This window comes from Vulpes lagopus, chromosome 17 (genome assembly GCF_018345385.1).
Source record: "Vulpes lagopus strain Blue_001 chromosome 17, ASM1834538v1, whole genome shotgun sequence".
Classification (NCBI taxonomy): Eukaryota; Metazoa; Chordata; class Mammalia; order Carnivora; family Canidae; genus Vulpes; species Vulpes lagopus.
Window position 1 is genome coordinate 11,343,075 of NC_054840.1, and position 14,656 is coordinate 11,357,730.

At 32.6% G+C, this 14,656-nt stretch overlaps 1 long non-coding RNA gene across 1 annotated transcript in view; it reads right to left on the minus strand.

Moving 5' to 3' along the window:
- Positions 1-14,656, minus strand: part of LOC121477496 — a 334,919-nt gene that overhangs the window by 25,387 nt on the left and 294,876 nt on the right. The gene's annotated exons all lie outside the window — the stretch shown is intronic.

Consider the following 14,656-nt stretch of genomic DNA (forward strand, 5'->3'; position numbering starts at 1 on the left):
CTTTTTGTTGTTGTTCCAAGGAAATTACTTTTAATAGAAAATCACAATTTCACATTTAATCTGAAATAGAAAGGTTGCACAAACCACAATAAATAAAACAATTTAAAGGAATAGTCTAGCTTAATGAAAAAAGCTTCTTCCTATTATTTTCTATAGTTATTCAATGATACCCTGGCTTTAAAAGTCAAGTCATAAATTTACAGTAATTTTCAAGAAGGTTAATGACGTTAGAGAAGACCTTTCTGTGGTCTCATTTTTTTCCTTCACCTCTTCACTATAGATTCTGTACTTTTTTCCTACCATTCTACTTTTGTCTTGTTTTGAATAATCATTTGATAATAATTATGTCTCTCTCCAATTATAAATTCTCTTGTCTTGCTTTATTTATTATGTATGATGCATATAATGTTAAGCACAAAAAGAGATCCCTTATGATTTAATAACTTGCAGCAATATTAACAGATTATTTTCTTAATAAAGAAAAGACAAGTGCTCTATACATAGATTACTAGTATGTATTGCTCCAAGGAACAAAAGTGATAGGCAACCTTTTTTTTGTTATTTGTAAAGAAGACGTGGTACCAACCATGCAGTCATTTCAGAAATGGCCTGATTAGCAAACTCAATGCTTTCAAAATCCCCTAAAATTCATTCATTGTTTATTTATTTTTAAAAGTATTTTATTTATTCATGAGAGACACCTTTCCTTCATGAGAGAGGGAAAGGCAGAGATATAAGCAGAGGGAGAAGCAGGCTCCTCACAGGGAGCCTGATGTAGGACACAGTCCCAGGACCCCAGGGTCCCAGGATCACGCCCTGGCAGACGCTCAACCGCTAAGCCACCCAGTAGTCCCTCATCCGTTGTTTATAAATATTTGCTTTAGGTTCCTCTGGATCAGCAGTTAGAAAAATCAAAAAATCAAAATACATGGAAATAATGCTTTTTATAAGATTTTTATTTATAATCTTGAAAATAAAATAATCTTACTAGTAAGGAAATTTAGAGCTGAAAGAAACGTTAAATACCACCTGGTTGAACATGTACTTGATCTGAGAATTATTTCTTTATCACTAATACATTCATTAATATAAAAATATTTTTTGAATTCCTACTGTTTGAGGGAAGGAACTGTTCTAGATATGAGGTCCGTAAAAATTAATATATAGTTTGTTTCAATGAATTTGCAGACATGTAGGACAAAGAGTTCAAGCAGATAAATCACTGTAGTATAAAGTGTAAAAGTTATAGGCACAGAGGAAAAGGTATGCACTTGACACTGTTCACTCTCCTCTTGTTTTTTATATGAAAACTCTACTTTGTTTAGTTTATATTGGAGATCTCCTGATCTTGAGGATACCTCCAAGGGGTGATGGTTGTGACTGATGTACCTTAGTCCTGGTGATATGGTTCCCTTTGACCAGCCGTATAATCCAGTTAGACCAAAAGAAATCCAGGCAGAAATAAACTGGGTGGGCTTTCTAGGAAAACTCTTGGTTTCCTGATAAAATGAGAAATAACCAATTGGCATTGTCCCCTTTTGCCTCCTGCCCATTATTCTATTTCCTCTCCAAAATGTAGGTTGAAAAGGACCATTTTATGACAAGGGGACAAGAAATATCTTAGAGATTTGGAGATATATTGTCCATGACTGTTCACCCATTGTATCAATCTTATAAGCTGGCTATCTCTGGACTCCTTGGTATCACATAACAAAATGTCTATCTCCTTAAAGTAACATTAATCAAGGTTTCTGTTATATGCAATCAAACTCATAATTCAAATAGGGAAATAAAGTCCAACATATTTCCTGTAATCTCTGAATAAATGCTATTTGTTATGTCTTACTATGATAAGGGGCTCTATGTCTGTTCTAAAGATCAAATTTTTAGAGTTATTTCATTAAAATTAAGTAAAATTTGATGGCTTGAATATCCATTAAAATATCACTGTAAATTCATAGCTTTTCAGAGCCAACAGTAGCTTAAAAAATTTAAAGATACATAACATCATAAATTTTAAAGATACACATACCATGGACTGGCAATGGATCTGGGCCCATAGGGTTTTAAGTTCAGATACAAGTAGCAGTAATCTTGTTTCTGTCAAAACCTATGTGGTATTTGAGACACTAAGTACTTATGTCCCTAAATGAAAAAATGGGAAATAATACTGTTAAACATTCTCTCTGTACATAAGCAAGGAATTTCTCTAGATCATATACAAGAAGTAAAATACCTGAGTATACAGTGTGCTTATTTTCACACTTAAAAATTGTCGGTTGCTTTCCAAAGTTGTTATGATTTATACAGTGATCAACAGTGCTTAAGATTTTCTACTTCTCTATATATTCATAAATAGTTCATATTGTTAGATCTTTAACATTTTTTCCCTATCTTATGGGAGTAAAATTGGGTCTTGCTGCTATAATTCACATGTCTCTGATCACTACTGGGTTAGATAGCTCTTTAGTTGTTTATTAGACATTTATATTTTTTTCTCTTTGAAATATATACATATTCTTGATCATTTCCTCACTTTTTATTATTGTTAATATTATTGACACTAATATTTTCTCTATTAGATTTGTGGAAAATAGCTTGTTCCAAACTTCCCTTTTATTTACCTTTGCATAAGTAATATTTTGTTGTAAAAATGTTTAACACTTTATATAATCAAATATATTAATTTTTTTCATTCTGATTTTTGTTTTATATTTTGCCTAGATACCATATTTATCCTAGGTGTCCTAAGATATATATATATATATATATATATATATATATATATATATCTTGTATATTTCAAGACTAATAAGTATCTGTATATCATTAAACAAACATTAGATGTTTATCCCAACTAGAACTTATTTGATGCCTAATATGAGAAAGGAATTTATTCTATTTTCTGACAGAAGGTTGTTACTTCAATTCAGTTCATTAAATAGTACATCCTTCCTCACTGATTTTTCTTTCTTTTACCAAGTTGACATGTATTTCTTTGAAAAACAACTGGCAATGTTTACCCAGTGAAAAATTATCATACTCAATGATTTGTTATGAGAATATCTCAGTGCCTTCAATATCTTTTCTATTTTCAGAACTGTTTTGGGTAATGATGATATTAATTTTATACTTCTGTAAGAATTTTAGAACCAATTTATCAAGACACCTCCTCCTAAAAAGCTATTGGGATTTTGACTGTAATTATATTATCATTATATTTAAATTTGGGAAAATTTAATACTTTCAATATTGGGCCTTACTATTCACAAACAGGAATATCTTTTTATTTATTCAAACCTTCCTTAATGATTTTCAATAATATTTTATAATTTGCTCCCTAGAGTTCTTACTCTTAACAATTTTTAGCCACAATTTATTCAGTACTTAACTAATTAATTTTTGTTTGCTATAAAAGTATACATAAATATGCAGAAATTTTAATGAATTATGTGGTATTTTTTAAATAAAGTGTATAGTACCTTTATATAGAGTTAATGCAAAGACAGAGTGTGGACTCAAATCAAATAAAAAAACACCCAACAGTGGTTTCCACTAGAGACAGAAACAAACAAACAAACAAAAAACCACAGGAGCTATGTAAGGAGAGCATAGAGGATTTCAGCTTCATTTGTAAGTTATTATTTTTTTGAAACAAGAGAACAAATGATCTGAAGTAAATATAAAACTTTTTCTTAACTTTTGAATAGTGGACATATGTGTATTAATTGTATCCTTGTAGTTATACCATCTTTACATATTATCTTTATTTAATTTTCCATATAATTAAAAAAGAAATACAGCAATGCAAGACTTTAAAAGAGACACATAATAAAATCAAATAAGAAAACAAGCCACTAGAAATAGAATATACAGCTATGTACTAGCCATTGATTTATCCAAGAGGAGTATTCCCTGGTCATCAGAGGAGGAACCTTTCAGAGTCAACAACCCAGCTCTTCAAAATTCTACATAGAATCCTAAGCAAGTGCTGTACACTGCCAGGTGTCAGCAGATCTCCAGTCAACCTGATAATAGTACCATACTTCACAGCCTTGTAAATTTTACACAACTGATATTCTTATATGCTGGCCTATGCTTCCTCTCAACCGCCTCGAGAGTGATCTCTAAAACCCTTTTCATTATAAAGAGATCCTCCTTTAACCTGATACTCTTCACAGAATTCTCCTTTCCCGTCCTTTCCTGAGGCTAAGACCTAACTTTTTTTTTTCCCCCTCCCTGAAGCTTTCTTAAGGGAAAGAGGATGTTCATTCTCCCATACTTTATGTATCTCTGGACAAGGAAATAATCTTGTTAGTATTCTCTTAGTGTTTCATTGTCACTTTCAAGCAATTTTTCCTTTAAAAAGAGCATGAAGGTTAAGTTTAAAGACTTCTGAGAGATCAGATTGCCTGATCCTGAAGTCTGGCTCCACTATTGCTATAGTTATTTGATCTTGGGAAATTAGTAATTCTTTCTGTATCTCAATGTCTTTATTTAAAAATCAGAGATTAAAAAAATACCTAACTTGTAGACTTGTGCGAATTAAATCAATTAATAGATAAAACACATAGAAAGTGGTTTTTGAAACATAAACTAATTATAATTTTTTTCACATACATTCATTACTATAATGTTTACTAGAAAAGTCCAAACTATATCTTTTAATTCCCATTATTGCTTTTATGTATTATCTCTATAATAACACAAAATCTCAAATATTTCAATGTTTTTAAATAAAATTCTGATATTTCCCTTTAGTTTTCTCTGTGGAGAATTCAGTCATTTATTTCATGTATTCTCTTATGAGATGATTCCAGACAACTTGTAAGCTTATCTACTCCATATTTAATAGACGATTGATAGTGATTCCCTCCTAAATTTTAAAAAGGACATGCAAATATAAAAATGCTGGCTGGGTGTACGTAAGTGAACTAAGAAAAAATATCTCATAAAATAACAGTTTAAACTATATAGCTACTAATTTTCAAATGTACTGAATCCAAAATAATCAAGACAAATACATTTAACAAGATATGAGAAAAAGTCAGACCTAGATGCATTGCATTACAGGTGAACACCCCATGGCTCAAGTGAATTAATTTACATATTGGTCAACAGGATAGGATCTCCTCCCATGGGAGCTGTAGCATACTGAACAATTTTGGTGGTCTCCTCAGAGCCCACTAAATCAGAATAAAGACCAAAAATCAATGAAAATATAATTATGGCTCTAGAGATTATATCTACAAATTTATTCTTTACTACAAATAGCAAAAGCTTTAATAAAAGTTGAAAAAAATCTCATTTATTAAGATAAGTAGCTTGGTCTAAATCTTGATTGCTCCCCTTTCAATGGTATAATGAAGATAAAGTACACATTCAAATCATTATAGAGTTAAAACACTTGCACAACTTTCCCCAAGTCTTCAAGCAAGAATTCCAGGCTTAAAACAGCCCTAATTGGCACTAATTCCATGATCGCTCCCAAAACATAAAAAATTAAGTCGGACCAATGTGATGTGTTACATTTGTTTTGTGAAAGTCCAAATTTGCAGACTGATGCTCTGAGTTTCTTTGCCATTGACCACTTTAATAAAAAGTACTCTATCCAACAGTACAATAGCAGCATTAGTCTTCAAGTCTTTCATAATTTAAAAATTAACATTAACACTTCTCAAAGTATAGTCTATAGACATCTAGGTGGCCTCAATACTGTTTGTTCTAGGTACATTCAGGAGGATAAGACAATTTTCCTAACGATACTAAGATGCTATTTGCGTTTTTGCCGTGATGGCATATAGTTTGAAAGCAATGGCACATAAAGCTCCAGGCCTTTAACCATGAGTCAAAGTAATGGCCTAACAGTGCCAGTAATCATTAAATTCTTCACAACAACAAACCTGAAGTAAGAAGAAACCAGAACAGAAAGAAAAATCATTTTAAGAATATCTTTGAGCAGTGAAAAGTATATTAAATGTCAACCATCTAGCAATATTTTTTCAATATTCTATATGATGAAATGGAAATTAAGCATAAAGCTTTTTAATTCAGATTTGAATCACTGTGGTCATCTGGAAGAGAAGCAGTTGTGCAGTTGTTTGAGTTGTGAGCAGATCCAGCCTTTTTTTTTTTTTTTGGTGACATACCATTTTATTTGAAAGAACTATGTAGAAAGACCAAGTATGTTTGTTCAGTTTCAGATATTCAACAAACATTTTCTTGAATATAAATTAAACAAATCTATTCCTTCAAAGACAACAATTGAACTTAATGGTTAATGACAAAATTTGAACTTTTCAGTAAAACATTAGAAATTTGGAAAACAGAGAGCTATCATCATGAGCTCGATGGCTTCTCAACATAAAGACTTTTCTGATGAGATTAGTAATGATAAAAAATGAATGATTTAATTTTTAGTATTTTTGAAAAGAAATATGTCATTATTGGAAGATCTGCATCATTCAATGAAACATTATCCAAGTGATTAATCACATAAAACGTTACATTCAAAATACAAGATGGACCAATGGGTTTCAGTGTAATAGAGCATGAAAAGTTCAGAGATGTGACTTCATGATCAGCATTATGACTAACCTTAGAAAGTACCACTTCTCCAGTTTGAGCATAGTAACAAAGAAAAATATTCTTAATTATATAAAAAAACTATCAAAATACTCTTCAGTTTTCTAACAACATTTGTGTTTGAAGCTGGATTTTCCTCATATATTTAAATCAAAATAACATACTCTACAACAGATTGAATGCGGAGCAGATATGAGAATCCAGGTGTTTTCTATTAACCCAGATCGTATGCTGATTTGCAAAACTATAAAATAATATCAATGATATCTTTAAAGTTTTCTCTTGTTTTGGAAAAATAGTTATTATTATTTTTTAATTCTTATAGGATGGATATCAATAGATTTGACCTTTGTAAACAAAAACTTTTTAGGTTCCTTAATGATTTCTAAAGAATGAAGAAATCCTGGATCAAAAACTTTGAGAAACACTGATCCAGATCAAAGATCAGTCCCTTTCTCATCTGGGTTTCTTCTCTTGGAATAGGAAATTTCTGTCATTCTCTGCAGCTAAGGCAGGTTCCTTTACAACCTGCCACAGCACTGCCTCCTAGTGTCTAATTTATCATTCAACGAAATGATTTTCTCAATACTTCTGTTTTTTTTTCATGGTAGGCCTGGCTCGTCAAAATATATTTTTCATAAAACATGTTCAGCCGCATTCCTGTAATAAAATTCTACTTTAAAACTAGTTTAAAATTTTGTTTTCACTTCTATTAATATCCACTTTTGATCTGGTTCATTGTTCAAATCCATTAACATTTTGTAGCTGAATTTTCTATTGGAACATAACTCTGTATCACTTGAAAATTTAATTTAGAACTCCTAAACTTTATTAATAAAAAGTATTTGATAGAGTACTGATGACAGCAAACTTTTTTCACTTTATCAGAGTGTGAAAGATTATCAGTAATTAACCAATGTTATTGGTATATTTTTAATCAATAGTAGAGCCAATAACAATGTTATTAATTTCATATTCAATCATCTTATGAAGAAGAAAAAGAAGAAGAAGGAAGAGGAGGGGGGAGGAAGAGGAGAGGAGGAAGGGGAAGAGGAGGAAGAGAAGAAACAGATTTCTCTGTTTCTATTTAGAGAACACATGATGGTTTCCTGTGATCTGTTATTATTTCTGAATTCTTCAAATATTTTAAGAAGCATCAATGTCAAGCTTTTCAGTATCTTGTTTCTAGGAAGCTTCTATACTTATTGCATACTTTTAAAAAATATAACATTTTCTTGTAGCCTCCCTCCAGAACCTCCCATTTAGTTTTTATTTCTTAACGATTAACAGCAATAATTTTTACAGCCTCTACAGACCATTCAGTAAACTTGGGTATAATATTTAAAAGAGTTTATAGTGTTCATGTTCTTATTTCTTCCAATTTGGTCAGCCAAGTTATCCCATTGTGACTTAGTATGATGTCATTTTAAGTCTCATCTAAGAGTATATGGCAAGCACTAGGGTAAAGAGCTTCTAAGATGGTCCCCAATAATCTTTCCTTCCTGATATCCATGCCCTGTGTAATTCCTTCTTCTTGTGTGTAGGCTTGACTTAACTGTATCGCTTATATTGAATAAAATGTAGAAGTGTCAGAATGTCACTTCTAAGATTAGCTTATAAAAAAAGACATACTGTCCCACAATTTCTCTTGGATTGCTTACCCTTGGGAAAATCGATGACCATATTATCGGACAACCCTGTAGATAAACCTACAGGGTGAAGAGTCAAGTCCTGCCAACAACCACATGAGTGAGCTTGGAGGCAGAACTTCCTCCTTGTGATGAATCTTTCAGATAAGATCATAGACACAGCTGACAGCCTGAGAACAACCTTATGATAGACTTTGAGCCTACAGTTCTCAGCTAAGTCACATCCAGATACTTGACCCACCAAAAACTGGACAAAGACGATAAGATATCCAGGCAGAAAATATCAAATTCTCTACACCAAGAACTACAGCATCAATAGTGTTGAAGTCATGTCTTAAAATTTATATATAATGGTATTAGTTAAAGTGATTAAAGGTAATACCTTAAAGTAATTAAGGGTAATAGTTGTTGAAGCACATACAAATGCTGCAGGGGTTATTTTAATATAGTTTTATCCAATTTCTGAATTTTCAGTGGCTTCTTGTCCTAATGGATATGGTCATGGGAACACTAGACTGAATTAAATTAAATATTATTTATAAGGATTGTTTTTACAGAGACAATAGTGTTTTCTTGGAGTTATTTTACTAATGACAAAACTGAGTCTACAGGAAATAAATATTGACACTACTGCTATTTGGTTGGAATCACTGTTTATAGCCACACTAACTACACTGATATAATGTGTCTCTTTTACTATTCACTCAGTAACCTCTGAAGTAGTTACCATGACCACTTTTTTTTTTTTTATCATGGTCACTTTTTAAAAAGAGATATTGAGATTCAGAGAGATTTAATAGCTTTTTGGGGGGGAATATCTCAGCTAGTAAGTAGTGACCTAAAGAGCTAACAGTCAGATTTCAAACCTCATTTAAACAATAAGATTACAATCCATAATTTCAGTTTTATTTTTTTTTTCATTTTTAAATTGGGTTATGTGTATTCTTATTGTTGAATTTTAAGAGTTCTTTGTATATGTTGTATACAAGTCCCTTACCAGATATTTATTTTGTAAATATTTCTCCCGGTATGAGGCTTGTCTCTTTACTTTCTGGACAGTGTCTTTCACAGAGCAGAAATGTCTTATTTTAATAAAGTTCAACTTGTTGCATTTTTTTTCTTTCATGGATTATGTTGTTGCTGTGGTTTGTATCTAAACTCATTGCCAGGAACATTTGAGTGGCTCAGTTGATTAAGCATCTCCCTTCAGCTCAGGTCCTGATCCCAGAGTCATTGCTTGAGCTCTGTGTTAGGCTCCCTGCCCAGCAAGGAGTCTGCTTCAACATCTCCCTCTGCTCCTCCTGCACTCCCCCTTTTGTACACTCTCTCTCTCTCTCTCTCTTTCTCCTCTCTCTCTCTCCCTCCCTATTTCTCTCAAATAAATAAATAAAATCTTCTAAAAATAAATAAACTCACTGCCAAACTCAAGGTCACTTAGATTTTTCCTATGTTGTCTTCCAGAAATTTTACAATTTTACATTTTATATTTTTGCTTTAGTTTTTGATTTCTAGAATTCCCTTTTGATTCTTTTATAGAGTTTTCATTTCTCTGCTTATGTTATCCATCTATTCTTGTATACTGCCTACTTTTGCCATTACAGATCTTAGCATGTTAATCATAGTTATTTTGAAATTATTACATCTGGAATTTAAAATCTTTGCCATATGTGGGATTCTAATGCTGTTCTATATCTTCACACAGTGGTTTTCTTTTTTTCATTTTCCTTTTTGCCTTTTAGTATTCCTTATAATTTTTGTTTAAAGCTTGGTATGATGTTCCAGGTAAAAGGAACTGAGGTAAACAGGCTTTTGATGTGAAGTTTTATTTATCTGGCTAGAAGTTAGCCTGTGTTTACCTTTGTTGAAGCTATGTCAGAAACTAGAATTTCCTCTGGTGTATTAGTGTTTGTCTCCACTGTTGTCTTTGGGTTTCTCTAGTGACTTCTTAAATAAGGTCTAAGATTTGCAGTTCTTTCAGTTTTAATCATCTATTATTGTACAGATGCCCCACTGATGTGGATATAAGTGTTGGGAGGGAAGAAACAAATCTCTAAATTTTTATTATTAAACCTTGGCCTTTTAGTGTGCCTATATCCCTGAGATATGACTTTCACAAATGCTTCTTTGCTTCCTCATTCCTTCCTGGGTAAGAAAAAAAGACTACTGGGGGCTGCCCTTCCCCCTGCTAGTTAATACTTTAGGAAAACTTTTCACCTTGAGGCCTTGTCTCTGTTACAGGAATATAATGAAGGAAAGAATACTCTAGACTTATTTCAAAATGCTATCTTTCCCTCCCCTGTTGGACACATGAGGATTTTCTGCATTCTTCAGAATGAGAATCTGGTTAGGTTTCTGGAGATAAAACATAGAGAAGGCTGGGACCTCTGGAGTTTTCAATTCTTGAGCTAGTCCACACCGAGTCTCCAGTAATTCCTCAATTGCAGGAAAGCATTTCCATGTTACTGACTTCAGGGGTATGAATGTGTGTGTCTATTGCTGGGTTCCTGAACATGGAGAATTGGTCCCTGGGCCATGGCTGAGCAGGCTTACAGCTGGATCACAGGATTGCTACAGGATATACAGTTAGATTGAAGCTGGTGAATTAGCCAGAGGCAAAATCTTAAATGTAGATAGAAGAAGATATATGACCTTCAGAAAAAGATTGACGCTTATTTTTTCAGTAAAAATGTTCAAAAACTAGACAATAACCTATAATTTAAGGGATTGAAGGAAAATGATACGAAATTCTAATTCAAAATTCTATAACCAACAAAGATATCCTTCAAAAATAGAGATGAAGTCTTCCAAAGCTAGCTTTGATGAGTAAGGAACTTGGAAGCCATCATTTCTATCCTCATAAAAAGAAAAAAGCTGAAGAAACTGAAAAATGATAAATCTTCCTAATCCATCAGAGAATTAAGGTCACAGGACAAACTAGTGAGAGAAGCACACATAAAATAACAGCTTACTGGGAACAGAATTCGAACACTGGAGCTAATACTGTCACTAATCAACATCACTAATTATGAGGGAAATGTAAATTAATGTAAATGTAAATTCAGAACCCTAGTGAACCCTTCATTCATACCTGTAAGAAGGGCTGTTATAAAAAAGACAAAAGATAACAAGTGTAGGGAAGGATATGGAGAAAAGGGAACCCCTGCACATTGCTGGGGAATATGTAAATCAATGCAGCCATTATAGAAAACAGTATGGAGGTTTCTCAAAAAATAAAAATAAAACTACCATATGACCCAGCAATTCCACCTCTAGATATTATTTGCAAAGGAAATGAAATATGTACCTCAAAGAGATACCCATAATACTGTATGGCATACTTGAAATTTGCTAAGAGAGTAGATCTTAAGTATTCTTGATATGCACACACACAATGTAAGGTGACAGATTTGATGATTAGCTTGATTGTGGTAACATTTTACTATATATATATATATATATATAACCATCACATTGTGTAGCTAAGATACATGCACATTTTGTCAGTTATGCCTCAATAAAGTTGAGGGAAAAAATTTTGCCACTGATTTGATTTTTAGCAGTCTTATGATGTTTCTAGATTGATTATTCTTTATATTTATCTTGCTAAGGGCTTCAAAGTTTTTTGAATCTGGATTTATTACATTTTTTAAAAATGTATGCTCATTAACTTTTATTTCTGTCCCATTCTCTTGCTTTTGTCCTGATTTTCTCATTAAACTTCAGTAAGACTTTTCACTTTCTCCCACCTTAATCTAATGCTTTCAATTTGTCCTTTTAGTTCACTTATCTGTGCTTCAGTTTGTATATTTTCTATTTTGTCAATTCTTAATTTTGTTTTATTGTTTCCAGTTTGCTGTTAAGCCAAAGTAACAAGAGTTTCTGATTTTACATATTATAATTCTCAAGTCTAGAATTTTAACTGTTTATAGTTTTCTAATGAAATTCTCCAGTTTGTCTTTTTATTATATGTTTATCTATTTTTAAACATAACAAATATAGTTATTTTAAAATTTTTTTAAAAAATCTAATTTATATTTGCATATCCATGGTATTTCTATTTATTTTTTTTCTCATACTATCTTTTGATATGTTCCTAATTTGTTTGATGTTCCTAACATTTTCTGATAGAATAATTAATATGCTGTTAAAAATGTCAGCTTGACTGAGTTCTTATATTAAGATTCTGGGGAAGAATATATTTGTAAGTTCATTCTTATTGACAGAATTCAGTTCCTCATGGTTTTAAGACTGAGGTCCCCATATTCTTGATGGCTGTTGGCCACAGGTCAGTCTCAACTCCCAAAGGCTGCACTCCCAACTACATGCATCTTGACATTGGCCATGGCATATTGAATCCTTCCCTTGCTTAGAATGTCTCCAATCATCTCTTCTGCTCCACCCATGATCTCTTTAACAAAGGATTTTTCAGCCACATCTTTGTTCTTCTCTCTAGAATATGCTTTCTCTTTTTTTGTAATATAAATAGAATTTCCCAAATCTTCAAATTCTGTTTCCTTGAACTTACCTCTTTCATCTTCCATTTTACTAGAAACAGTATGGAGAAACCAGGCCATACCTTCAACACTTTGCCTAAAAATCTCTCAGTAAGGAGGGTCTTCAGGTTTGTTCATTATTTCTGGGTGGTGATTATTTTTTTTAATAATACATTTATTTTTTATTCGTGTTCAATATGCCAACATACAGAATAACACCCAGTGCTCATCCCGTCAAGTGCCCCCCCCCAGTGCCCACCACCCAGTCACCCCCACCCCCCACCCTCCTCCCCTTCCACCACCCCTAGTTCGTTTCCCAGAGTTAGGAGTCTTCCATGTTCTGTCTCCCTTTCTGATATTCTTATTTAGTTGTTATAATCTAAGAAGAAATATTTAGGCTACTGTTTTGTCTGTCCAATGGTGACACTATCTTATCCTCTCTCCCTTCTTCTCCTGTTAAATCCCTTTTTTACAGAAAGTTTATATTTCAGATGGTGTAAGGATGTGTTTCAGGCTAACTGGAGATTTTTCTATGATCTAGGGTTTTTAAAAAAGATTTATTTATTATTTATTTATTTGTTTGCTTGTTTGAGATAGATAAAGAGAGATAGAACACATGTGAGCTGGAAGGAGAGAGAGAAAAAGCAAATCTGAAGCAGACTCTGTCTTAGGGCTTATGTCTAGGGCTTATTATGACCCTGAGATCGTGAACTGAGCTGAAACCAAGAGTCAGCCACTTAACTGACTCAGTCACCCAGAAGCCCCTATGATCCAGGAATTTTAACCTAAGAGTTTTGAGATTCTACTCTTTGTCAATGACAATAAGCAACAGTATAGTTCTTTCCCCATCACTCCAAGCAACCATTCTTTTTCTTATTCTCACAGATCAAATGATTTCCCAATTATGGTTGTTGATATTTCTCATTTAGTCCTGTGTCATCTGCTTCTAGCCAATTTCCTCTTGATGCCATTGTTGTAGTAAAGATATTGTTTTTGCACCTTACCTTAAGTATTTTGCTTTTTCCTCACAGACTGCTTTTTTGCTGGACCTTGTGCACTGCAAGTGTGGTATTATCTGTTTGATACCTTTAAAAAAAGATTTTACTCATTTATTTATATTTATTTATTTATTCATTTATTCATTCATTCATTCATTCATTTGAGAAAGAGAAAGTGCACACACAAGTGGGAGGAGGGGCAGAAGGAGAAGCAGGGAGCCCAATATGGGACTGGATCCCAGGATGTGGGATCATGATGACCTAAGCCAAAGGCCGATTTAATCAAATGAGCTACCCAAGTGACCCCATAAGATACCTTAACTACTTTCACCCTTGTGTGCCGTCCCTGATGAATATCCACTGTTATGGACATTCTTTCCATCCATTTTGTACTTTGAGTGTTAGCTCCTCCAGCTTTCATTGAATATAGAGTGTGTGTTCATTTCTCATAAATGATGTGGCTATGGGATGATTTCATGGAAAATAAAGGAGGAAACTTCTGAAACACTGAAGTTTCTTAGGAAATGATTTCATCTTGAATAATTTATAGGAAAAAATTCAACATGCTAACAAATAAAACAATTAACAGGTAATTGTTATATACTTGAAACAAACTTGAACAGTATGTATGCTACGATGTACTTGAAAATTGATATTTTTAATTACATACTTGGATAAATCATTACTCTGACTAGTTTTTTGAACTATAAAATGTTTTGGAGAGACCTAACATTTCTTAGGTCACTTTCTCTTCTAAATATTTAGGACTCTATTACTTAATTCATCAACGTTCTGGCTTGCCAAAGTTTAATTATAGTAAGACCAGTTTTTTAAGCAAATGCTCCCTTTAGACTAATGAATTTGGATTATATAAATATTATGTACAGGCCACGTTTATGTTAAGAAAGTTAAATTTCCAACATATTTCTTA